Source organism: Penaeus vannamei, chromosome 9 (assembly GCF_042767895.1).
Source record: "Penaeus vannamei isolate JL-2024 chromosome 9, ASM4276789v1, whole genome shotgun sequence".
NCBI lineage: Eukaryota > Metazoa > Arthropoda > Malacostraca > Decapoda > Penaeidae > Penaeus > Penaeus vannamei.
Genome location: NC_091557.1, coordinates 7,026,091 through 7,038,524, shown reverse-complemented (window position 1 = coordinate 7,038,524; position 12,434 = coordinate 7,026,091). Strand labels below are relative to the sequence as shown.

General features: G+C 34.2%; 1 protein-coding gene across 1 annotated transcript in view; it reads right to left on the bottom strand.

Annotated features, from left to right (window-relative positions):
* Rift (Riboflavin transporter) overlaps window positions 1-11,361 on the bottom strand; it is a 28,093-nt gene extending 16,732 nt beyond the window's left edge. Inside the window, exon 1 of the mRNA XM_027359119.2 lies at window positions 11,268-11,361. The gene's annotated coding sequence lies outside the window, so the exon portion shown is untranslated. The remainder of the gene's footprint in view (window positions 1-11,267) is intronic.
* Window positions 11,362-12,434: the final 1,073 nt, after the last annotated feature.

Here is a 12,434-nt window from a genome sequence, read left to right as displayed (position 1 = left end):
TATTTTCATTATTATTTTCTTATAATCATTATCATTAGTGTTGGTGGTAGTGGTGTTTTATTCATCAGTGCATGTTAATTATTTCCTATCGTCATTATAATAGTCATTATCTGCACTATATCTTATGTAAAATCTTTTCCCACGCTCTTTCACGCGTTTGCTGCCACCGTAGTATACATATTATTAAAGCTAACATTTTGTGACTAACCCATACCTACAAGACCTGTGCAACCGGTTAGATGTGAGCGAAAGCACAGAGCAATCAGATCAATATATTGGGTCTTTGCAGTAATACTAGAGAGTAAAACAATCGTGACAGAATTGGTACCGAAATTCATCATTACTTCACGAGCATACTAGTAACATCCAGCAAAGATAACACCATTTGTCTCCAGTACTCGTTTCTCATCGTATTTTAAAATGTAAAGAACTGACAAAGCTTCGAATATTAAGCAGTTATACACACTCACCACTCCACTTTCCCCCGCGTAATCACAAGTACCAGTGGAAGGTAACAGACCACGTGGAACCCATGTCTCTGACTCACGTGCTGATTCACCTGACCGAGCACGTGCAATGCCCCTCCTTACGCCAAACCCATGGCACTCCCCCACACCCCAGCAGCGTACCTACACTCACGGGACTGGCTGAGCGTGTGGACCTATGCCAGGGCCAGTGTGCCAACCCGGCCATTAGTTTGGTACCCCTCCCCCCCCATTCCTCTCTTATGCCACGTGCCAACTAAGAGTCGCATTCTCAGATGCCAGAAATGTGATTTAGGCATGTACGTAACGCAAACACACATATGTACGTAAGCACTTTTTTTTTCCTCTTTTCCCAAGGCGTTTCCGAAAGAGCTAGGTGGTTCGTCTCTCCCGCTTTGGGTGTGTGCCAACAATGATGAAATGCAATGGAGAGGCAACTTACTCCAAGAAGCGCGATCAGACTCGAGTACTGATAACCTAGATAAGAAAAGGTTAAGCTGAATTTGTGGATAGGTCTATAATTACTTGAATAGTTTTTGTAACAATGGAACTCTTAACTGTAACCTAATCGAATTTTACTTACGTGAAATGATGTTGACATAATGATATAAAGAAAAGAAAATGCTATTACGGCAAGTATATTGACAAACAATGACTGTGCAATAGACAAAACATTCAAACAACAGACGACGAGCCTAAACATAAACCCGACGAAACAAACAAAGGCCGCGCGGGAAAACGAACCAGGAAGACGACCGTCGCTGGACAATGCGATTTAACCGTGACAGTGTAATCAATCAGTCAATATCTCTTTAATCTCGTCAGCCCCGGTCGTCAAAGGCCGTATATTACATAAGCCAATGTCCAAAAGCATTGTCGCCTCAAATTTTATGTTCAGCCACGTTATCGACGTAGGTTAGGTGCGATAATTTGAGGTAAAGGGTCGATGTAAAGGATTAAACTATTATGGCGACGAAATCATAGCAGCTGAATTATCAGATAACTGCCTTTGTTGATTGTAGAATATTTTTGCCCATCTTCAATAACTTTGTTTACTTGTTTAAAAGTCTTACGTCAAGTAAATTTCACAGATCAATGCACATCCACGTATCGACTTCTGTTTTTTCTCATTATTCTTTACAATTTCTAAACTGCTTGAAAACTACATCAAAATCAATCAATCTGTTGCGCGAGAAATTATTATGAAGGCACGAAAAAATCAAAGGAAGTCGAGATGTTAAGATTTGAAACACGAGTCTGAATGCGCGCGCGCGCGCGTGCGTGTGGGTGTGGGTGTGGGTGTGGGTGTGAGTGAGTGAGTTAAGGAGGGAGGGTGATAAAGAGAGAGAGAGTGAGTGACTGACTGAGTAAGAGAGAGAGAGAGACGGAGGGAGGGATGGTGAGAGAGAGAGTGTGTCTGTGTGTTAGTGAGGGTGAGAGTGTATGTGTATGTATGTGAGGGAGTGTGTGTGTGTGTGTGTGTGTGTGTGTGTGTGTGTGTGTGTGTGTGTGTGTGTGTGTGTGTGTGTGTGTGTGTGTGTGTTAGTGAGGGTATGGGTGTGTGTGTGTGTGTGTGTGTGTGTGTATGTGTATGTATGTATGTATGCGCGCGCTCGTGTGTGTGTGTGAAGACTGATAAAAGTTATTCATTTCAAGGCCAAGCATACTGACTACCCAGCATGCCTACCCAAGCATGATAACGGAATATAGATCCACCGGACTACGGACAGACACACACAGCCCTAGGTGTCCAGTGCGGACTAATGATGATAATAACAGGACGATATCAACAACTACTATTACGGTTACTATCACTCCCACTAGTACTGCTACAATTACTACTTTTACTCCGATACTGATAATAACAAAGATGATATTGTTGATTACGATAATAATAATGATAATGATAACGGTGATGATAATAATAATAATAACAGGAAGTGAAGAAGAAAAATGAAATCAAGATAAGAATTAATAATAATGCCAATATAAATTGCAGTAAGGCCAACAGTCATAAAAACAATGATAACAATCATCATGATGATAATAAGAGTAATAACAATAACAGTAAGAAGAGAAGTTATTATAATGATAATAAGAAATGTAATCATAAAAATAATAATAAAAGTAATCATAATAATAACAATAATAAAAGTAATCATAATAATAAGAAAAGTAATGGCAATAATGAGAAAAATAACCATAACAAGAATCGTCATCATCATAATAATAAAAAAAAAACATCATCAACATTCTTGTTTTGTTTCTATAACGGAGAGAGAGAAAAAAAAAACATTACAGAACAAACCAATAATGCTTCTGAGCTTGACCCTGAACGTCTGATCCCAGGATGATGCAAGAGGAACACAAGGAAAAAAGATACAGAGGAAGAGGAAATCACGGTGAGTCGACAGTCTCAACGTATAATTGTAAAAAGGGAAAGACAGAAGTATATTCGATAAAGACAAAGAAAAGAAAAAAAAATTAAAAAATGAAATGGTGTAAATTCGATATAGATAAAGAAAAGAGAAAATAAGTAATATATGAAATGGTGTAAATTCGATAAAGACAAAGACTAGAAAAAATAAATGAGAAATGAAAGATTGAAGTATATTCGATAAAGACAAAGAAAAGAAAAAATAAGTAATAAATGAAATGGTGTAAATTCGATAAAGACAAAGAATATAAAAAATAAATAAGAAAGGAAAAATTGAAGTAAATTCGATGAAGACAAAGAAAAGAAAAATAAGTAATAAATGAAATGTTGGTGTAGAATAGAAAAATGAATAAAAATGAAATGGTGGAATGAAGATAGGATTGCGATGTGCAAATAGCATGAAGAAAAGAAAAAATAAGAATATACTCGATAAACTTACGGAATAGGGATAGGATGGTGATGTAAAAAATCGTTAAGAGACAAAGAAAAAAATGTAAATATTAATGTAATGGAGATAGGATTCCAGTGTGCAAAAATGACAAATAAACAAGTAAACAATCACACAAGGAATAAAAGAATAAAACACATCTATATCAAAACAAAACATTTACAAAAAAAAAAAAAAAAAAAAAGGAAAAACAAAAATAGGTTCTGTAACTCTATTACGGTTGTTTCTGTCACTGTTATAAATGCTACTAATAATAAACATTCTAATAGTTAAACGTGACTTATCAGTTTTTTTCTCTCTCTCTCTTTCTATCTTTATCAATACATCTAGCTATCTTTATCTATCTACCTCTCTGTCTGTTTATCTGTATATCTATCTATATCTCTCTCCTTTTCTCTCCCTCTTCCTCTTGCTCCCCCTCTCTCTCCATCTTTCCTTGCCTCTCCATCTCTCTATCTCTACCTCTCTCTCTTTCTCCCTTTCTCTCCCTCTCCCTCTTCCTCTGCCTCCTCTTCTCTTTCTATCTTTCCTTGCCTCTCTCTCTCTCTCTCTCTCTCTCTCTCTCTCTTTCTCTCTCTCTCTCTCTCTCTCTCTCTCTCTCTCTCTCTCTCTCTCTCTCTCTCTCTCTCTCTCTCTCTTCTTGTGTGCATGTATGCGTGTCTGTGTGTGTGTGTGTGTGTGATACAGAACTATTCAAAAGATTGCAGATGGAGAGAGTGGAAGGGTCGACTAATATGAAATTGCAAAGAAAAAGTTATACACATAAGTACTCCTCGTATATGAACCGCTGAAAAACACCCATTGTAATGTCCACACACTCAAAGACAAGTGTTAAGTTCCTGTGTAAAGTCATTCATTAAAATCAACTTACATATAATCATGAAACCATTTATTCAAATCATGTTGTATTCAGACATAAAAAACACATAATGAACCATAATGATAACATAACACAAAATTACTCATTTTTAAAAAGTGTCGTATGCAATGTATTGTTTTTTTCGTGACGCAAAAACATCAAAATGAATGATGTTGCAAAAATCTGGGCTTTTTTCTATAGCATCTTTAATTAACACTACATAACTCGGAGGCTTTAGGGATTAGGGGTATCTTCATGGCAACATCTCATATGTAGCCTTCACTTTACTTACTCATTTGAAGCAGTAGTAACCAGTAATAACAGTAATCTCTGTTTGTAAACGGGGTTTGTAGACAGAGAAGGCCGACCTTCATGTCATCATCAGGGAATTGGTGTCACGGAGGTTCTCTGTAGTATTACCGCACGAAGACGCTAGAACATGGGTCTTTAGGTTAAAATAGAGTTCCCAGCCTATCACGTGGCCGAGGTCTTGCGAGGAACGAGTGACCCGTGAGGATAATGACCGCGGGAATGGCATAAGGCTTTCACAGAAGTTACGCCATGGGAGAGAAAAAAGGGATCTTGCGATTCATTTTAAAAGAATGAAGAAACCAAAAAAAGATTTTCGGTACGCCGCCTAAGATACCATGTGTAAACACGCTCATTTTGTTTGTATGGGTGTGTGTTTATTTATATTCCTTTAGCGGTGTTTGCTTCGTTATCCTCTTGGTGCTGATATAAGTAGCGAGACAAATAAGGTGAATGAGAGAGCTGGGTGTGATCACAAACATCTACCGGGTTGTATTACTATTTTTCGTCTGGAATTATCCGAAACGTCAGAAACAAAACATGAACGTCGAGACAGCCCATCACTATGTAATTACTCAAACAGACCGATTCTTTTTATAGCTGGACTCCGTGTTGTTCTATGTCACCAAGCAGCCTCCGTCGCGTGACTTGCGTCTTCTGTCCTAATTACGAATTTAGAGGTTAATCGTTGAAGGCTGGTAGGGTCACGTGGTCAGCTGTTTATGGGAACCACCATAGCAAAATTACATTCCATGCTGACCGTTGTTACTTTCTTTGGAATGTGATAATGTACATATCCATATATCTGTACATATATACGTACATGCGTGTGCGTGTGTGCAGGTCCAAAGCACATAAATCATACTGTCATAAAAGTATTATCTAACTCAATCTTTTTTTCTGCTATAAGCCTCAAGCAGCACCCAAAGGTATACATTTTCCTGGTCTAATGTCACGTTACTTCATAAACAGCTCAGACACATAATCTCTGTTTGAAGAAGAAAAGCATGAATACTGACAACATGAGGAAAAAAAACACATTCATGCCAGAGTGTGGGATTTGAAAATGTTCTCTTTGTCTATTTATGTTGGAAAGCAAGCAAACAAACAAATATTATCCGATCTAGGAGTTCTTAAATCTATTTAACATATTTCGGCATTTTATAATACTTTAGCTTGACACGAATTTGAATAATCTATATATAATATAATCTGTAAAATAATGTATAATGTAATATAATCTATGATATATAATAATAAAATATAATACAATATGATAGCATAATGCAATACAATATATAATAAAATAGAATATATGTATAAAAGAATCAATAATATATATATATATATATATATATATATATATATATATATATACATATATATATATATACATATATATACATATATATATATATATATATATATATATATATATATATATATATATATATATATATATATATAGTGTGTTATCTATAATCTGTATATAATAAAGTGTACACTTTGATGTATGTAGGAGAAGTAAATAAGAAAAAAGGAAGAGACAGTTGGAGAAGCGGGAGGGAAAAGGAAGGAGGAGGAGAAGGAAGAGGAGGAGGAGGAGCAGCAGTAGAAGGAGGGGGAAAGAGGAAGAAGAAGGGGGAGGGGATGGGAGAAAGAGGAGGAGATGGGGAGGAGGAGGAGGAGGAGGGAGGAGAAGAAGAGGAGGAGGAGAAGAAGACGAAGAAGAAAAACTAGAATAAGAAGAAGGAAGAGGAGGAGGATAATTTTGATGATGATGACGAAGAGGAAGTGGAGGAGAGGACGAACAAGAAGAAAAAAAGAGGGTGAGGAAAAAGAAAAGGAAAAAAGAAGAAAAAGGACAAATGGGAATAACAAAATAAAAAATAAGAAGACAAAAAGAAAAAAATAAACGTTATTCAGTGAAAACAATAATAGAAAATAAAAAAAATCACCTGAATAGAACAAGTTGAACGAGGAAATGAAAAAAAAAAAATAAATAAAAAATAAAAAAATCACCTGAACAGAACAAGTTGAACCAGGAAAAAAAGATAAATAGGGAATAACAGAAAGAACGACAAGAAAACCAAGAAAGCTCAAAAGCCTCTTACATCTAAATCTTCTGTAAGCCTTCATGCCTTATCTTTTATGCATAAAATCAAGGACAAGATGCTATTATAAGCCCAAAGAACTAATGATGAGGATCGTGACTTACGTTTAGGGAAAAGCGATGTTATATTAAGAACACATAAGGATTTTTTTTGCTTAGGTCATTGTGTTGGTGAGACAAGTCAATTTATCTTTTACCTTTTTGTTCGGAAAGACTTTTTTATTATTGGTATTAGTAGAGTGATAGCATTGTAATAATGGTAGTAATGATGATAATGGTAATAATGATGATAATAATAATAATGATAATGATAATAATAATGATAATAATAATAATAATAATAATAATATTATCATTATTATTAATAATAATAATAACAATAATAATAATAACAAATACAACAATAATAACAATAATAACAATAATAATAATAATAATAATAATAACAATAATAATAATAACAAATACAACAATAATAACAATAATAACAATAATAATAATAATAATAATAATAATGATAATAATAATAGCAATGATAATAATAATATCAATAATAATAATCATAATATTAATAATAATAATAACAATAATAATAATAAAAATAATAATAATAATGATAATAATAATGATAATAATAATAATAATAATAATAATAATAATAATAATAATAATAATAATAATAATAATAATAACGGTAATAGTAATAGTACTAGTAATAGTAATAATAATAATAATAATAATAATAATAATAATATCATCATTATTATTAATGACAATAATAATACTTATGATAATAATAATAATAATAACGGTAGCAATAATGATAATAATAATATCAATATCGGAAAAGGAAAAATATATAAAAAAAAAAATCATGGAATGGGTAGGTCACGTATGTCAGATGAGGTCACATGGGGGTACTACTACATCTACTACTACTACTAATAATAATAATAATAAAATAATTATTATAATAATAATATCATTATCAAGGAATGGGGAGGTCATGCAGGTCAGGTCACATGGGGGTTCCTAATTTTCTAATTGCAGGCTGAGCACTCGTGGAACCATCTATGTACAACAAAATTCACAAAGAAATACAATAACCTGTCCGTGTACCCTTGGTCAAAATTTTTATGTACGTGTTTTGGGAAGAGTTAGTTTTTCATAGTTATTATCATGTCATCGTTACATGTAGCAAATATAAGATTAATAAGAAGTTAGGGTGACTCCAAGGAACATGAAGTTTCCGAAACCTAACGATGTAAATACGATATAAAAAATAATAATCGGAAATAAATGCATAATCTATGGTAATCGGATAAACATCAATGCATCAGAGGTGGCCACAAAACATCATTAATGGTGATAATCAATAGAACAATAATGGAGTATGTACGATAAACATGATGTACTTACAGGGCATATGTGAAGTAATTATCGAGCATTGTTTTTTCTTTGAATATTGTTCCATAATGTATGCTTAGCCTATTCATGCAAAGAAAAAAAAATCGAAGAGACCCTCTGGTATCCCCAAAAATCCCATAGCAACGCCCTTAGGAACGAAGATGCAAAACTCGGCGGTCTTTGGCAATCCCCGGTTGTGACGTCATTCCCAGGACCAGGGAGAATCTTGCTGAATAGCGTGATACACACAGTGCACCCGCGAGTCAAGGATATCATGGAATTGTCCCAGTGTCAAGCTATTGATGTTTGTAACAAAGGATGCCGCGGCGTTGTGTGGCAATTCATTGTTCCCATTCATGTCACCAGCTATTTGAATGGCCAAAAGACCGCGACAGAGCAAGGAAGTGGACACGTTTTGTGCATGCCAAGCGGAGCAACTTTCAGCCTGTGCCAACCAGCGTCCTTTGCCTGAAACACTTCGAGCCTGATTGCTTTGCGAACAGAATGGCTTACGACATGGGATTTGCAAAATGGTAGGCCATTTCCAATTTATATTTGTCATGATTACAACAGCGCAAAACAAACTCTGAAAGAGCGCTTTTGATTGGCGGCGTAGCAAGCATTCATTGCGTGGGTACGACACAGTGTGCCAACTGCATTGCAAGTGTGCATGTATTACTACACAGAGGTAGGGTAGGTACACCCCAAAAAGCACAACACAAATAAATACCGATGCCCCTCCACCACTCGCGAATGGATGTAGGCCTACGCCACGAGTGCAGACAAGAGATAGCTCTGCTGCAGAAATGTTGTACCATACAGAAGCGGAATCACACGTTCGACTTTAAAACATAATTGATAAAATTTCCATTCATTCAAGCTCTTCGGGTCTCGACGCCACTCCATGTCTGGCTGGTTTGGCACAACTTCCACGACATCCAGTGTCGGGCTCGTGCATGTACGGTCCAACAGCCATCAACCCTTGATATTCCTCTTCTTCCAACTCTTCGAAGACATAGGCACACTCTGAAGAAGTTGTACCAATGTCCTCGTCGGAATAATCCGATGAAACTTCACTGATTTCACTGCCGCTGTAGTCTTGTAGTGAGTCCGCCATCTTTGTACAATGTATTGAATGCAGAGAATGCTGTGATCGTGCTCTGGAATTGAGGTCACACATCCGGGTTCCGGATTTTCGCGGGAAAATATAACTTGATTTCGGAAAATCGAAATAAATCAATTTTGGGGAATTGTTTTCAGATTTCCTTTTTTACTCATATTAGAGAGATGGTTTGCGAGCAAATTCTCCCTTTTTAAAGTTTTCAGTTGTTACTTCACACAAGCCCTTTAAATACTTATACTGATAACATCCCTGGTCGAGATGTTTATGGTTCTATTATTTTTTCGACTAATTCTAATCCTCGTCAACTAGTAGACTTTGAATTCTATTCTTTTGTGCTTATGCATACCTTTGTACTCCGTGTGGTTAAGGTTATAGAAAACGTATACTTTTTATGTTTATGAGACAGATCAATCACCAGTTTACCAAAATAATAACAGGATTGTCACCGTGCGATACATTTTTTTTTAAATAACCTCTGGTATTATTGATCGCTTTCAAACGCTGACGGTATGAAAAAAATCGACATAATTGTAAGACAATCGCGAAATATATGAAAAAAGAAAGTCGATGTGTTCGTAAGAAAATCATAGAATATATGAGAAAGAAAGTCGATATTTTAGTAAGAAAATCGATATAGTTGTAAGACAATCATGAAATATATATAAAAAAAGAAAGTCTATATGCTTGTTAGAAAATCGAGAAATATACGAGGAAGAAAAGTCGATACTTTTGTAAGAAAGTCGACATGTTCGTAAGAAAATCATGAAATGTATGAGAAAGTCGACGTTTTGGTAAGAAAGTCGACATGGTTGCAAGAAAATCACACATTGCAAGATGGCCGACGTCGTATGCGGACTCAGTTGATCGCGACTTCGTACATGAAGTGATTCTCATGTACGTCTTACACTGAATGAATAGGAGAAAAAATAATACACTTGGAAATACACCGGAAATGAATGTTTGGGAGAGTTTTCGTAGCTCTTACCAAGAATACGTAGGAGGCTTCCGGACATGTTCATCGTTACAAATGTTCCAACAAACGTAAAAGTGAAGTTTAATGTCCATTATTCTGGCAACTATGAGGTGAATTAATGTTCTTGTTCTCTCTCAGATAAAAAAATTATTCCAAGTGCAAAATTTGGAGTGATTGGAAGGATATTAAAATTGTTTTGAAGGTTGACTTTGATACAACAATGATCATAATGATGAAAATAATAATAGTGGCGAGGATAATAACAACAATTATAATAATAAGAAGAATGGTAAAAAAGAAATACACACACATGCAAACACAACACACACACATGTATGTATATGTATGTATATATATATATAAATATATATATATATATATATATATATATATATATGTACATATACACATATATATATGCATATACATACATACATACATACACACACACACACACACACACACACACACACACACACACACACATATATATATATATATATATATATATATATATATATATATATATATATATATATATATATATATACAGTATATATATGTATATATATACATATATATGTATAGTTATATATATATGAATATATATATGACATATATATATATATATATATATATATATATATATATATATATATATATATATATATATATATATACATATGTATGTGTGTGTCTGTGTGCATGTGCGCCTTCGTGTGTATTAAAACTAGAAAACAGAGTAACCAAAATTTTTGCCTCGTATAAGCCTAACGTTTGCTTTTTTAACTGATTGCTTTCTCTCTATAGACATACAAGGTCGCCGTATAGCCTTGGAGCTTTGATACTTTAGAGCAAAGGAGAAAATTTACAATAAAAGCATCCGTGAAATAATGTTTAGAGAGAGTTTTCTATGTCATAGTCTAAGATAAAACCGCATTTGAGAAGCATAAAGCACAGGCATTCCATAAGCCATTAACCTTATTGTCATTTTTATTTCACGCTCGACTAAGGAACACATCGCTTATTTGCAGGTGGATGAGCTTTCTGACAAGCATCAAAGTCGCTGTTGATTAAATTTCATCAACAAGAAATGAAAAGATCGATAATCACCTTGGAGACGAAGCAACTTCTCTCAGACACTCGGGCTTGGCGGGTTGAGCAGCCTCCTCCTCTGACGACTCGAGCCGCACTGACCCGGCCGCGCGGTGGGATACCTATATATAATCTAGCGTCTCCAGACACGACCTTTTGTCACACGTCAAGAAAACGCCTACGTTGCATAAAAAACACGTTTCTGATTGATTTCATTACTGTATTTTGATGTAGATTAGTTTTATAGTTTAATTACTGGCATAGAATCTTTTTATATGTGATTACGTATACGGATGTTATCTACTCTAATATGTAACAGAAATTATCTGTACTTGATACCTACTCTTTTCTGTAATAGAATACACACACACACACACACCGCACTGACGCACACCCAAATAACAAATACATATTCATGAATATAACTATACCATCTATCTGCTTATCTGTATACGTATCCATGTGTATACATTGTATATATACATATATATATAGAGAGAGAGATAGATATAGATATAAATATGTGTATAAATAGATATAGATAGATATAGATATGTGTATGTATATATATAGATATAGATAGATATAGTTATAGATATGTGTGTGTATATATATAGGTATAGATAGATATATGTATATCTATACATATACATTTATGTAAATATATATATGTACACACACACACACACACACTGATTATATATATATACACACATTGATTATATATATACACATACACATTGATCTCTCTCTCTCTCTCTCTCTCTCTCTCTCTCTCTCTCTCTCTCTCTCTCTCTCTCTCTCTCTCTCTCTCTCTCTCTCTCTCTCTCTCTCTCTCTCTCTCTCTCTTTCGTATCCCAAATTAAAAGGAACTTGCAAGACGGTCACTCTAACCACTGATACACGGCCCACGAAAATTTCTGATATGGGATTTGAACTGCTCTTTCTATGTGTATGTGTATGTATATATATATATATATATATATATATATATATATATATATATATATATATATATGTATATGTATATATATATATATACATATATATATATATATATATATACATATATATATATATATATATATATATATATATATATATATATATATATATATATATATATATATTGTGTGTGTGTGTGTGAGTGTGTGTATATACATATATCATATAGCCTATACATAT